Here is a 13,832-nt window from a genome sequence, read left to right on the forward strand (position 1 = left end):
CCTCGGGTTCAATTTCTCTCGCCGTTCTCCCCACAGGTCCCCTCCGCTCCTCTCCCGGAAGGTTAGAGATCTTGCTGTTTTGGATCTGCAGCGGCAGCTGGAGACACTGTGGAGCATCCGCATGTCTGAGATCATCAAGGATAGCACGTACAGGGAGGTGGTCACACCACAGGTAAAGACTGCCCAGGCAGAAAGGGAATGGGTGACCGCCAGGCAGAGTAGAAGAACTAGGTAGGTACTGCAGAAGTCCCCGGGTCCATCTCGCTATCCAACAGATTTTCCGCTTTGGATACTGTTAGGGGAGATAGCTTCTCAGGGGAATGCAGCAAGAGCCAAGTCTGTGGCACCACGGGTGGCTCAGCTGCACAGGAGGGAAGGAAAAGGAGTGAGAGCGCTATAGTAACAGGGGATTCTATCCTAAGGGGTACAGCTAGGCATTTCTGTGGCTGCAAATGTGACTCCGGGATGGTACGTTGCCTCCCTGGTGCTAGGGTCAAGGATGCAGGACATTCTGAAGGGGGAGGGTGACCAGTCAGAAGTCGTGATACACATGGGTACCAACGACATAGGTAGAAAGAGGGATGAGGTCCTGCAACAAGAATTTAGGGAGCTGGGTAGCAGATTAAAAAGCAGGACCTCAAAGGCTGTAATCTCTGGATTACTCCCGGTGCTACGTGCTAATGAGTATAGGAATAGAAGGATAGAGCAGATGAATGCGTGCCGGAGGAGATGGTGCAGGAGGGAGGGTTTTAGTTTCCTGGATCACTGGGTATGTTCCTGGTGAAGATGGGACCTGTACAAGTTAGACAGGTTGCACCTGAAACGGAACGGGACCAACATCGTTGCTGGGAGGTTTGCTAGTGGTGTTTCGGGGGGGGGGGGTTTAAACTAATTTGGCAGGGGGGGTGAGATACAGAGTGGAGGTACAGTAGGGGGTGATGCACAGTCAAATAAAGAGAAACTGAGTTAGTCTGGAAGGCAGAGCAAATATAGACCTGTTAAGGCACAAGTGAATAATGCAAGGCTGGATTGCATCTATTTTAACACAAGCAGTCTTCCTAGTAAGGCAGATGCATTAAGGATGTTGATTAACACATGGGAATATGTTATTATTGCTATCACTGAGACATGGTTGAGGGAGGGGCAGGACTGGCAGCTCAATATTCCACAGTATAGAATCTTCAGGCATGACAGGGGAGGGGGGGAAAAGAGGAGGTGGCATTGCACTGTTGATCAAGGAGTCAATTACTGCAGTAAGGAGGGATAATATCTTAGAAGGTTCCTCAAATGAGGCCATATGGGTAGAACTTAAAAACAAAAAGGGGGCAATCACTTGGCTGGGAGTGTACTACAGGCCACCAAACAGACAGGAAGAGATAGAGGAACAGATATGTAGGCAAATCTCAGAAAGGTGTAAAAATAATAGGGTAATAATAGTAGGGGGATTTCAACTTCCCCAATATCAACTAGGGCTGCCCGCGCATCAACACTAACGGAATTTCTTATTCATAGCCGTTACATAAGTTTCTAATTTCACTTGAAAAACACTCCTGCAGGGGATGCAGAGACCAAGTGGGCCCACATCAGAGACGACATCTATGACTCAGCAATGACCACCTATGGCAAACGTGTGAAGCAGAATGCAGACTGGTTTCAATCTCACTTTGAAGAGCTGGAACCTGTCATAGCCGCTAAGTGCATTGCACTGTTGAACTACAAGAAAGCCCCCAGAAAGTTAACATCCGTAGCACTTAAAGTAACCAAAAGCGCTGTACAATGAACAGCCAGGCTCTGCGCAAATGACTACTGGCAACACCTATGCAGTCATATTCAACTGGCCTCCGACACCGGAAACATCAGAGGAATGTATGATGGCATTAAGAGAGCTTTGGGGCCAACCATCAGGAAGATCGCCCCCCTCAAGTCTAAATCAGGGGACACAATCACTGACCAACGCAAGCAAATGGACTGCTGGGTGGAGCACTAACTAGAACTGTAGTCCAGGGAAAATGTTGTCATTGAGACCGCCCTCAATGCAGCCCAGTCTCTGCCAGTCATGGATGAGCTGGACGAACAGCCAACAGAATCAGAACTCAGCGACACCATTGATTCTCTAGCCAGTGGAAAAGCCCCTAGGAAGGATGGCTGGAAAATGGGATTAGAATAGTTAGGTACTTGATGGCCAGCACAGATACAATGGGCCGAAGGGCCTGTTCCTGTGCTGTATAACTCTATGAGTCTATGACTGTAGTGGGAGACAGTTGGCTTGGACGGGGATCCGGCCTCCAAGATCTGCCAGCAAATCACAGGGTCGGTAGCTCAGCAGTTTCGGCAGCACTGACAGGATACTGCCTTGGACCCAAGCCCAGTGCTGGAGACCCGGACCAGAGATAGGTGAAGCGGGGTCGCCAGGACCAGCCTGGAAGGCACTGGAAAAGGGGATGGCAGCATGGGCATTAAGTGCAGGGGGAGCAGGGTCCAGGGAGTTGGGATTTTCTAAAATTAAGAAAAAGGACTTAAATTGTCTAACATTCATACAAATGAAAACAGGTTTTAATAGTGACTTCAATTTCAAAGACCTTGCAATTATGCTGTGAGATACTAGCATAGGAATAATTGAAGCATGTCTGAAATGCCTTTATCTATTTTTCATTTGTCTATTTAAGGTAATTGGTAAAAGAAGCAATGGCGATGTGAGGAAAAATGCAGCGAGTGGCTATGATCTGGAACCCGAGAGTGTGGTGGAGGCAGGTTCAATCAAAGCATTCAAGAGGGAATTGGATTGTTATCTGAAAAAGAAGAATGTGCAGGGCTATGGGGAGAAGGTGGGGGAGTGGCACTAGGTTAATTGCTCTTTCGGAGAGCTGGCACAGACACGATGGGCCAAATGGCCTCCTTCTGTGCTTTAACAATTCTGTAATTCTACTATATTAAAATGAGTTGACATTGCTGCTAACTAAAATAGTGGAGAGAGAATTTTTAGACAGATATGTTACATCTCATATACTAGTATCCCACAACATAATCCCATGGACAAAATTAAAATTCTGACAAAGGTTCCATTATGCATGATACATTAAAATAATTTGTCAAAAAGAATCATATGGCATTTTCAGATCTTCTAAGCATGGCTTCTGTGGAAAATGTGAAGACACCATTATGCAGCAAGCAGAGCTATTCTGAGGCTCAGGTTAAGGCATACTGAAGAAACTTTTTTATCCACCTGATCAAGGTATTCCAGATGCTCACAAGAATATCAAAAGCAGAAATGTGCTACCTTCTTAGTACTGACATGCTTTATTGATTTAGCAGCAACATACAGATTATACCAAAAATTATTTTTATTCCATGTTTAACAGACTTGCAATTTATATCATTGGTGCTAGTGAACACAAGTTTAAATTTCAACCTGATGCTTTTTTTAAAAAAGCGTTAGGTATTTCTTCAATATATTAGGCCCTTCAGAAAATAATTGATAACTGTGCAAAACAGTTCCACATATTTGTAGGCGCATGGGAAAACTACACACCAGAAGAAAAAGATCATATTTATATGCAGCAACTTAAATAGTAACAACACCCTCCCACTGGCAGTTACATTAAAATAGGAAGATTCTGCATTCAAATTTCCTTTTAAAAAAAGTAACATTCCCCTTCATGCTCAGCTATTAGACAGAAACCAATGCAAATCAGATTTCTCTGAAAAACTAGATATATGTCAGTCAAAATGCTGCATTTCAGATTTAAAATTCTTGTCAGATATCCAGTCTATGGCGATCTCAGATGTGGGAAAAATAAAGAATTTTTTAAAAAATATATTAATTTCAAATTCATGTCTAGTGACATACTAATCACAGTACCCATAATGGTGCAGTAATCGGGACTGAAAACTGTCTTACATTATCAGAGTGTAATTTGAATTTCGAATGTACAACTGCCTGATTCTACCTGTTAATGACTACAAAAGCTGATGTCATGCTGGAACTTCAACCCTCCAACTAAAATACTTTTCTATTATATTTTGTTTCAAATGAACTCTTGTCCCTTATTCTAGCATAAAACACTCTAGATTATTCCTTTAATGGATTGCTGAATTAAATAGAAATTCAGAATGATTATACAGCAGTCATGATCTCAAAATACAAATATCTGCATTTAGAACATTTTAGTAATTTAAGTTAAAATAGCACTACAAACCACTGTGTTACCAAACCCAATCAGCTACAAATATTATGAGCATGAGACACATCTCAAGTCTTAGCGACCTTCAACAAATCCCCATACTCAAAAACATAGTGTGCTGCCCTTTGTTGAAGAGACAACACATTCTGTGTTGCAACAACCAGGAACCAACACTGAGATGTTGAGAAAAATTTCAAAGTTCAAAACAGAATATAGGTTTAATGAGTGAGAAATTCAAGATAAAGGCAGAGGCTGGGAAAACAGAGAAGGGGAATGTGGGACCATGAGAATTGAGGGGGAGTGAGAAAGTCTACGAAACAATAAACTACAAAATATATTAGATAAGAAAGGAGAACTGAAGTCTTTTTTTTAAAAAATATATTAAAAAAAGTTAAATTCTCGATGTTGAAACTCTAAGTATTAGCTTCTATGAACATCCCCGTCCACTACAGAGCTGCTTGTTGGCAATAGCAATCAGATTCACTTTCAAAAGGTTCAGAATTTGACTTGTTTAAAGTTGTAACACAAGTAGAAGAAGGAACATTTCAGGATGGCATAATGGGGAGTAGATGGAGTCAACAGCAACACCGATGGATCATTCATAGAACTGAGCCCAATAGTTGCACACACCAGAAAAAGACTTGGAAAAAGTGTATTGAGGTGTCAATGAAAAGTCAAAGCTTCCCTCATCCTAATTTTCATGCTACAACATCCTTGATTCAGGATGTAATAGTTAAATATAGCCCTGATTTTAAAATTGAACAAGCATCAAGCATTAGACCAGTGGGACAAGCAGCAGTCTCGCACCAAATCCCCAGATCACTTTAATCACCAGGTCTCATTACGATATACCAGGGCTGACTCCCATCAGAAAAATTACAATAACAGAAGCAAGAAATCGTACAACTGCACATCGCCCCCATGGACACAAGGAAATGAAGCAAAGTAAGGTAAGTTTTGGTGATTGTGGTCACAGGAAAGAAATGGGATTTCCAGGGCAGAAGAGGCCCAAGGATTTCCTTTGGATCCGGGGGAGAGGTCCTGCTTCTCCTGGCCCACAAGGAAACCTTTAAAAATATGTTGTAAAGCTTACCTGGGGCCACTTTTGCCCTAAGATCCAAGACTGTGCATGACTCATGCAGCCTGTGCTAACAATTCAGGTCTGAATTATGTCATTGGCTCAGACTTTTAAGGATTTGATACACTTGCCTGCCTGCGGGAAGGGCCTCACATACCTCCTAAAACCCAACAGTGAAAATGGCAGCAGAGATCATGCACTCCCTCTTCTCCTCAGACGTGGTGGATTGAAAATTGGGGCATAGGAGTTTAAATTAAGTGTACAAAAAGACTAATTGACAACGGTATGTTGGTACTTAGTCCTGATGGATAATGTCAGATTACCTACCATAGGTAAAGATGTGTGTAAATAATCATATAAAAACAGGAAAGGAATAGGATGGGGAAAGAGTATATTTTTGTTAAACTAAAATTGTATTAAAAATCTGCATAGGAGTTGACTTATTAACAGACCACAAACAACCTTAGTTTTTGAGGTTAGATTTATGCATCATAACAGGTCCTCCTTTGCAGCAGATAGGCAGTAATGCTCCTTAAACTTTTTACAGACTGAATCTTTAGCTATGTTTAAACTTTCCTAATACCCAAGTTTTGTTCTGTTGGAGAATTATGTACTTTACATCTTCCAAACTAAGCTTGAAGGTTGCTAAATTTGCTGCACAGATCAATGTTTTACCATAATTTGATTTCAAAAAAGCCAAGTTACTCTAACTTGCCATTTTAGCTTTAAAACATGAAGCAGCTAGGGCTCTTGAAGCAGTTTGTGGGTGGATCATGGTGAACTGCGCACTGGAGCACCAACACACAATGCCATAGACTTAAATGATGGAGATTCAATCAGCCACGTTGCTCAATTCCTGAACAGTGCAGCCTAGACATTAACTCAGCTTCCAAGGCATTAGCCTAGGCCCAGTGGCATCAGTTGCCTTGGAGTCAGAAGGTTGACAGTCCCAGTCTAAACACTTTAGCTTATGCTTCAGGGTAGTATCTAGGGAGTGCTGCAGTATTAGAGATGGCATCTGTTGGATGATATGTTAAATCAAGGCCTCAGCTGGTCATAAAAGATCCCATGGTACAATTCGAAGGACAGCAGGGGAGTTCCCCCTGTGTCCTAACCGACATGTATCCCTCTACCAACACCACAAAAAAAGTCTAGTCAAGGCATATAAAAAAACGAGTAGAGAGCAAAATGTGTTGCTGATTAGCTATCCCGTTTTGTGCTCCTGTCTGCCAAATTTATACCTCTATATTTCCAGAAAACCCCATCTACCCAATCAGCCTCCATATCCAAAGGATCATCCTCCGCCATTTCCGCCACCTCCAGCGTGATGCCATTAGCAAACCCATCTTCCCCTCCCTTCACCTGTCAGCATTTCGAAGGGATCGTTCCCTCCGTGACACCCTGGTCCACTCCTCCATTACCCCCACCACCTCGTCCCCTTCCCATGACACCTTCCCCTGCAATCGCAGGAGGTGTAATACCTGCCCATTTACCTCCTCTCTCCTCACTATGCCAGGCCCCAAACACTCCTTTCAGGTGAAGCAGCGATTTACTTGTACTTCTTTCAATGTAGTATACTGTATTCGCTGCTCGCTGGTCTCCACTACATTGGGGAGACCAAACACAGACTGGGTGACTGCTTTGCGAAACACCTCTGCTCAGTCCACAAGCAGGACCCCGAGCTTCCGGTTCCTTGCCATTTCAACACTCCCCCCTGCTCTCATGCTCACATCTCTGTCCTGGGATTGCTGCAGTGTTCCAGTGAACATCAACGCAAGCTCGAGGAACAGCATCTCATTTACCAACTAGGCACACTACAGCCTGCCGGACTGAACATTGAGTTCAATAATTTCAGAGCATGATGGGGCCCCCCATTTAACTTTTATTTTCAGTTATTTTTTCTTTTTTACATTTTTTACAACATTTTTTTTAGTATGTTTATTTCATTTCATCTTAGTTTGTTCAGTTAGCTTACCCACTGTTTTTTTTTCACGTTTGTACTTGCTGCTGTTCAATCTTCAGTCCGTTAGCACCCTATCTGTACTAATGCTTTGTCTTTCAACACACCATTAACATATTGTTTGCCTTTGCTCCATTACCTTTTGGTCAGCTATTCTGTGACCTTGTTCAATCTACACCTTCTCCACTGTTATCTCTTGCCCCACCCCTGCCTCACTTGCTTATAACCTTTGACATTTCTAATATTTGTCAGTTCCGAAGAAGGGTCACTGACCCTGTGGGAACAGAACTATTGGGGACATTTAAAGTGAACTAATCAATTAAGTATAGCTTACTAACAAAATAACCTCGGAGCTGCAGAGACAGCTAATCAGAAATGACTTCATAACTTCAGGGCTGCAGAGGCAGCTTATCAGTAGAAGTAGACTAACAAGCAGAAACTAACGGGGCAGCTGCAGGCTGCTTAATAGTAGCCTATTGTACAACAATCAGCCTAACGGTTCACAAGGAGATAGGGGGATGAGAAACTGCTAGAGGAGAAGGTGACAAGGCAGTACCCCAATCAGGCCCCGACACCAAGAAACTGCAGAAGTTTGTAGACCAATTGGGAACAAAGAGTAGGTGTTACTGATTTGTATGAATAACTATAATAAGGCTTGATTTGGCACGAAAGGTGGGTTAGTTTAGTGTGTGTGTTGCTTTTAGTTTTAGGTTAGTTCAGGGTTAGTTTAGTGTATGTGTTGCTTTTAGTTTTAGTTCAGTTCATTGTTAAGTTTTCTGAAGGGCGGCGCAGTGGTTAGCACCGCAGCCTCACAGCTCCAGGGACCCGGGTTCGATTCCGGGTACTGCCTGTGTGGAGTTTGCAAGTTCTCCCTGTGTCTGCGTGGGTTTTCTCCGGGTGCTCCGGTTTCCTCCCACAAGCCAAAAGACTTGCAGGTTGATAGGTAAATTGGCCATTATAAATTGTCACTAGTATAGGTAGGTGGTAGGGAAATATAGGGACAGGTGGGGATGTTTGGTAGGAATATGGGATTAGTGTAGGATTAGTATAAATGGGTGGTTGATGTTCGGCACAGACTCGGTGGGCCGAAGGGCCTGTTTCTGTGCTGTATCTCTAATCTAATCTAATCATGTAACAATTAAGTACTGCAATAAAGTTTCTTAAAGCTACAGTTGGACTTTGTCTCTCTTTGTGCAACTAATGGGATCCAACAGACCCGAAACGTTAAATCTGCTTCTCTCTCCACAGATGCTGCCAGACCTGCTGAGTATTTCCAGCATTTCTTGTTTTTATTTCAGATTTCCAGCATCCGCAGTATTTTGCTTTTATTTTAATAAAATTGTGTTCGTAGGTTGGCATCAGTGAGGACATGAAGAGGACATGAAAAGCACAAGCACACGAATAGGTTAGTTGGTGCAGAGCGACACAAAATAATTACATAATTGCAATTTTAAACAAAGGCAACCATAACAGCATAAAAAATGTATTGAACAAGAAAAGGCAATTTAGTCCATCAAAATTGCTCCTTCCACCATTACACAGGTAATTTGCACTATCATGAACTCTCCCCAAATTAGACATCTTGAAGTAGCTTATTAACCACAGACAGCACTTACAAGATTAAGCTCTCTGTAACCACTGAAACTAATGAAGTAAAAATTTGAAGATAGCAATCTAACATTACGAGTTAACAAGCTGCATCTGGCGCGATAGGCCAGAGATAGGGAGAAGAGAGACCATGAGGGATCTAAACACGAGGATGAGCATTTCAAATCGGAGGCACTGAGGGGCTGGGAGCCTATGCCGGTCACAAAGGACAGAGTGTTAGGTGAAAAAAACTATGTACAGGATAAAATATGGGCAGCAGAGTTTCAGATTAGCTGAAGTTTAGAGAGAACAGGATAGAAGGCTGGCCAGGAGAGTATTGAAATAGTTGAGCGTGCAGGCGACAAAGGCAAGGATGTGGGTTTCAGCAGAAGATACACTGAGATGGGACTGAGATGAGCGATGTTAAGAAGTTGGAGGCAGGCAGTCTATTATCAACTGATGAAGGGTCACTGACCTGAAACGTTAACTCTGCTTCTCTCTCCACAGATGCTGCCAGACCTGCTGAGTATTTCTAGCGTTTCTTGTTTTTATTTCGGATTTCCAACATCTGCAGTATTTTCCTTTTATATTATTATTGGAAACAGTCTGGTTCATTCTGAGATAATGACTGTGGAGTTGCCGGCAAGAGTAGGTTTTTATGTTGGGGACTGAAGACAATGTTCGTTGTCTTCCCTCAATGTGAAACTGTAGTTCATCCCAGACTGGATGTTGGGCAAGCAGTTCAACAACAGAGGTAATGCAGGGACTGAGAGGGGTACTGGGGAGGTACAGTTGGGTATTATTAGCATATATATGGAAGCTGACCCTATAATGGCAAGGGGCAGCATGTAAATGAGCAAGAGAAGGAGTCCATGAAAAATCATAGGGGTCAAAATCAGGAACACAAAACACTTGGAAGAAATCCATGGATTTACTGGACTAAATACTCATATATACACAATAGGAACTCTATACACTACAGAGTTTTACCATGAAGGATTATGCATTTAATTCAATACATTTACCCTTCATTTGTTTTAAATAAAATTCAAAATTTTTTATATAGACAAATGGGGAAAAAGTGTTACCTTCCAGCCACATAGATATACTTATGAACTAAGCAAGTTTAACTTTTCTTCATATTTAATCCACCAAAGCCAGGGACCATCTTGGTGACTTCTGCAAATCCTTTCTAATACATCTGTATCCTTTTTTGGAGGTAATTACAAAAACTACAATCATACTCAAGAATTGGCACTGATTTCTACAATAATCAGTATAACCTGTTCTAATTCATTGCCTTCCAGTACCCCATTTGCGCCTTATTGATAACTGCCAGGCTCAGTAAATTAATCCCAAATCCTACAGAAAAACTTCTACATTAAGAGCATCAATGCAGATCCTAGCATAATGGGGTAGAAATATAGATTGTGTTTCTGTGCACAGAATGGACATCATACTCTATCTAATCACACATGTGATCACATGGCCATAACAACGCTCCCAAGTTCATGCAACTCATTAATTAAAATAAAACAAGTGGACTCCCAGCACTTCTCACACTGTTGATTGGCAGCTTGTTCTTGGGAGGTGTCAATCGTGCACTTTCATAATGCAATTTAATGGCAGCCTGTACCTCTTAACAAGAAAATGCACTTTGGCTGCAGACAACTATCTGTAGAAAATGGCAGGCATGGGAGAAGCTGAAGTGCTCGCCTCTCCTGGTTTTCAAACACTGCTTTGGAGTATCTTCTGTTCTCCAGGTGACAAGAAAATTTCCAGGCAAGCTGCTTGCTAAGAGTGGACAGAGGTGGCGGAGCATGTCAGTGGGAGTATATTCCGTAGGGAATGGCTTCAATGCTGGAACAAGTTCAATGATCTCACGAGGATAACTAAGGCAAGCCCCCTAACTCATACCTCTCATTACTCCATAATGAGACAGAGCTTTCAAGGCAAAACAAGCCATTTAACCCAACAGGTCTATGCTGTTGTTTATGTTCCACACCAGCCTCCTCCCACCTTACATCTCACCATATCCAAATATCCTTCTGTTCCTTTCTCCTTCGTTTACTTATACCCTTGCACTACCTATCCCTCTCTCCGTTATCAGCATTCTCCACAGGAAGAGAGCCATGACTTATTCATATGCTGCCCTGACTTGAAGAGCAAGTCATGGACAGCATGGGCAGGGGGCATATCAGGGACACAGAGTCTGGCAAGCATAGAGAACAGTGCCTTCTGTTTTCCCAAAAAGCCAGTTGCTGAAGAATAGAGCTGCAGCCAATCTTTACACACTTTTATATTTATTACAGAGTTACACATTAAACCAACAACCACTGTTTCAGTCTGTGTCTATTAATGGGGATTCAAGTGACTCACCAGTTAATGCCCACCTCCTGCATACAATTAAATAACAACATATTTATATAGCACCTTTAATATAAAATGTCCCAAGGTGTTTCACAGGAGCATTATAAAGTAAAAAAAAATTACACCGAGCCTCATAACATGATATCAGGTCAAATGATCAAAAACTTGGGTCAAAGAGGTAGGTTTTAAGGAGTGTCTTAAAGGAGGAAAACAAGGTACAGAGGCAGAGAGGTGTAGGGAGGGAATTCCAGAGATTAGGGCCTATACAACTGATGACACAGCCACCAATGGTGGAGCAGTTAAATTGGGGATGCTTAAGAGGCCAGAATTAGATATGTACAGATATCTCGGAGGGTTGTAGGGCTAGAGGAGATTACAGAGCTGGGGGGTGGGGGGGGGGGGTGCCTGGCTATGGACAGATTTGAAAACAAGGATGAGAATTTTAAAATCAAGATATTGCTTTAACGGGAGCCAATGTAGGCCAGTGAGCACAGCAGTATAGGTGAACAGAACGTGGTGTGACTTAAGACACGGTCAGCAGAGTTTTGGAATGACCTCAAGTTTATAAAGAGTAGAATCTGGGAGACCGGCCAGGAGCGCATTGGAATAGTCATGTTTAGAGGTTACAAAGGAATGTATGAGCAGAGACAAGGGTGAAGTCAGATGATGTTACAAAGGTGGAAATAGGTGGTCTTAGTAATCGTGTGAATATGTGGTCAGGAGCTCATCTCAGGGTCAAATATGACACCAAGGTTGCAAACAAACTGGTATTTTAGCAGTATATATTATATATGGTATTTTAGCAGATTGTTGCCAGGGAGAAGGATGGGGTCAGTAGCTCTGGAGTGGAGTTTGGAGCGGGGACCAAAAACAATGGTTTCAGTCTTTCCAATATTTAATTGGTGGAAATTTCTGCTCATCCAGTACTGGATGTCAGATAAGCAATCTGATTATTTGACAACAGTGACGGAGTCGAGAGGGGTGGTGGTGAGGGAGAGCTGGCTGTCATCAGTGTACATGTGAAAACTAACACTGTTTTCAGATGATGTTGCAGAGGGGCAGCATGTAGATGAGAAATAGAAGGGGGCTAAGGATAGATTCCTTTGGGGCTCACCAGAGGTAACAGTGCGGGAGCATGAAGAAAAGCCATTTCAAGTGTTACGCTAGATAAGATTAGATAGATAAGAACCAGGTGACAGCAGACCTACCCAGCTGGATGACAGTGGGGAGGCATTGGAGGAGGATGGTGTGCGAGATGGGCATGGGAGACATGTGTGATCATGCAGCGGGGACAGCTTTTCATTGGCAGAACCCACCATCACTCGGTCAAGCACCATGAGCGCCACAGCTATAAAGGATTCTGTGTTTCAAGCCTCAAGGAGTAGCAGCCTTCATATTATGTAAGTGTCTTCAGAGTTACCAAAATTAAATCTTTCACTTATTTGTAACTGCTCTTCCCTTCCTTAATTTTTCAAACCCAGCACCATCATTTTTTTTGACTGCAGCAAGAGCAAACAAAATGTCAGCTAGCAGGTAGCATCCCACCCCACGGTTCAGCGATGTCTTCCTGCAAGTTCTCCTCGATGCAGTTAGGGAAAGGTGGAAGGTCCTCTTCCCTGCAGATGGAGTTTGAAGACCCTCCCCCTGACCAAAGCAGCCTAAATGGAAGTAGCAGAGGCGGTCTCAACCCGTGGGTTGACGCGGTGCACCTGGGTTCAGTGTCACAAACTTATCAATGACCTGCTCAGATTGGCGAGGGTAAGTGGTCCTGACAAAGCTGTTCCATTGTTTTTCTCCCTGGCTCCATGTTTTTAAGGTAAGGCAAGGCATGCAGTGGAATGTGTGAGCAGCCTTGTTGCCATACACTTACTAATTGTGTGCAAAGTTGACAACTGGCATTGTTGATGTGCTTGGATGCATCGTGCGAAAGCCAGTCCAGAATGAGTGATATAAAAACAAGAAGTGCTGGAAATACTCAGCAGGTCTGGCAGCATCTGTGGAGAGAGAAGCAGAGTTAACGTTTCGGGTCAGTGACCCGAAACGTTAACTCTGCTTCTATCTCCACAGATGCTGCCAGACCTGCTGAGTACTTCCAGCATTTCTTGTTTTTATTTTAGATTTCCAGCATCTGCAGTACTTTGCTTTTAGATCAGAATGAGTGATGTGGATGCATGTGACATGCTATTAAATCTGCACTGTCTCCTGCAGGATAAACGCACCCACAACCAGCACGAGCGGGTAAAGTCAGGTGGAGGTGTCCCAGACATCAGGTTGCTAACACCAGCTGAGGAGGAGGTATCAGAAAGAGTGAGAGAGGAGGGAGGAAGGGCAATTGCAGATGGTGAGGCAGGATCAAGGCACAAGGATGAAGTGTCATCTTCAGTCTTGCAGCCATATATGCACACCAAAGGAAAGCGTGTGAACTCATGTTCAGCTGATGCTTAATGTGCCTCTGTTTGTGTTTCCACAGCAGGTGCTAGCACTCCAGTCACAAAATGCCACGAGGCCCAAGACTCCTCTCTGGGGAGCGAGATGACGCCAATGCCCCACAGGGTGAATTGTCACCTGTCTCTTCTTCCACCTCCGCCAGCACAGATACATCCACAGGGGGTTTAAGATTAGAATCTGGGTCACAAGCTGGTGGTCACAATACAGA

The 13,832-nt window shown here is 43.2% G+C and overlaps 1 protein-coding gene across 5 annotated transcripts in view; it reads right to left on the reverse strand.

Annotated features, from left to right (window-relative positions):
* Nucleotides 1–13,832, reverse strand: part of nme7 (NME/NM23 family member 7) — a 321,021-nt gene that overhangs the window by 281,658 nt on the left and 25,531 nt on the right. The gene's annotated exons all lie outside the window — the stretch shown is intronic.

Source organism: Heterodontus francisci, chromosome 10 (genome assembly GCF_036365525.1).
Source record: "Heterodontus francisci isolate sHetFra1 chromosome 10, sHetFra1.hap1, whole genome shotgun sequence".
In the NCBI taxonomy this organism is placed as follows: domain Eukaryota; kingdom Metazoa; phylum Chordata; class Chondrichthyes; order Heterodontiformes; family Heterodontidae; genus Heterodontus; species Heterodontus francisci.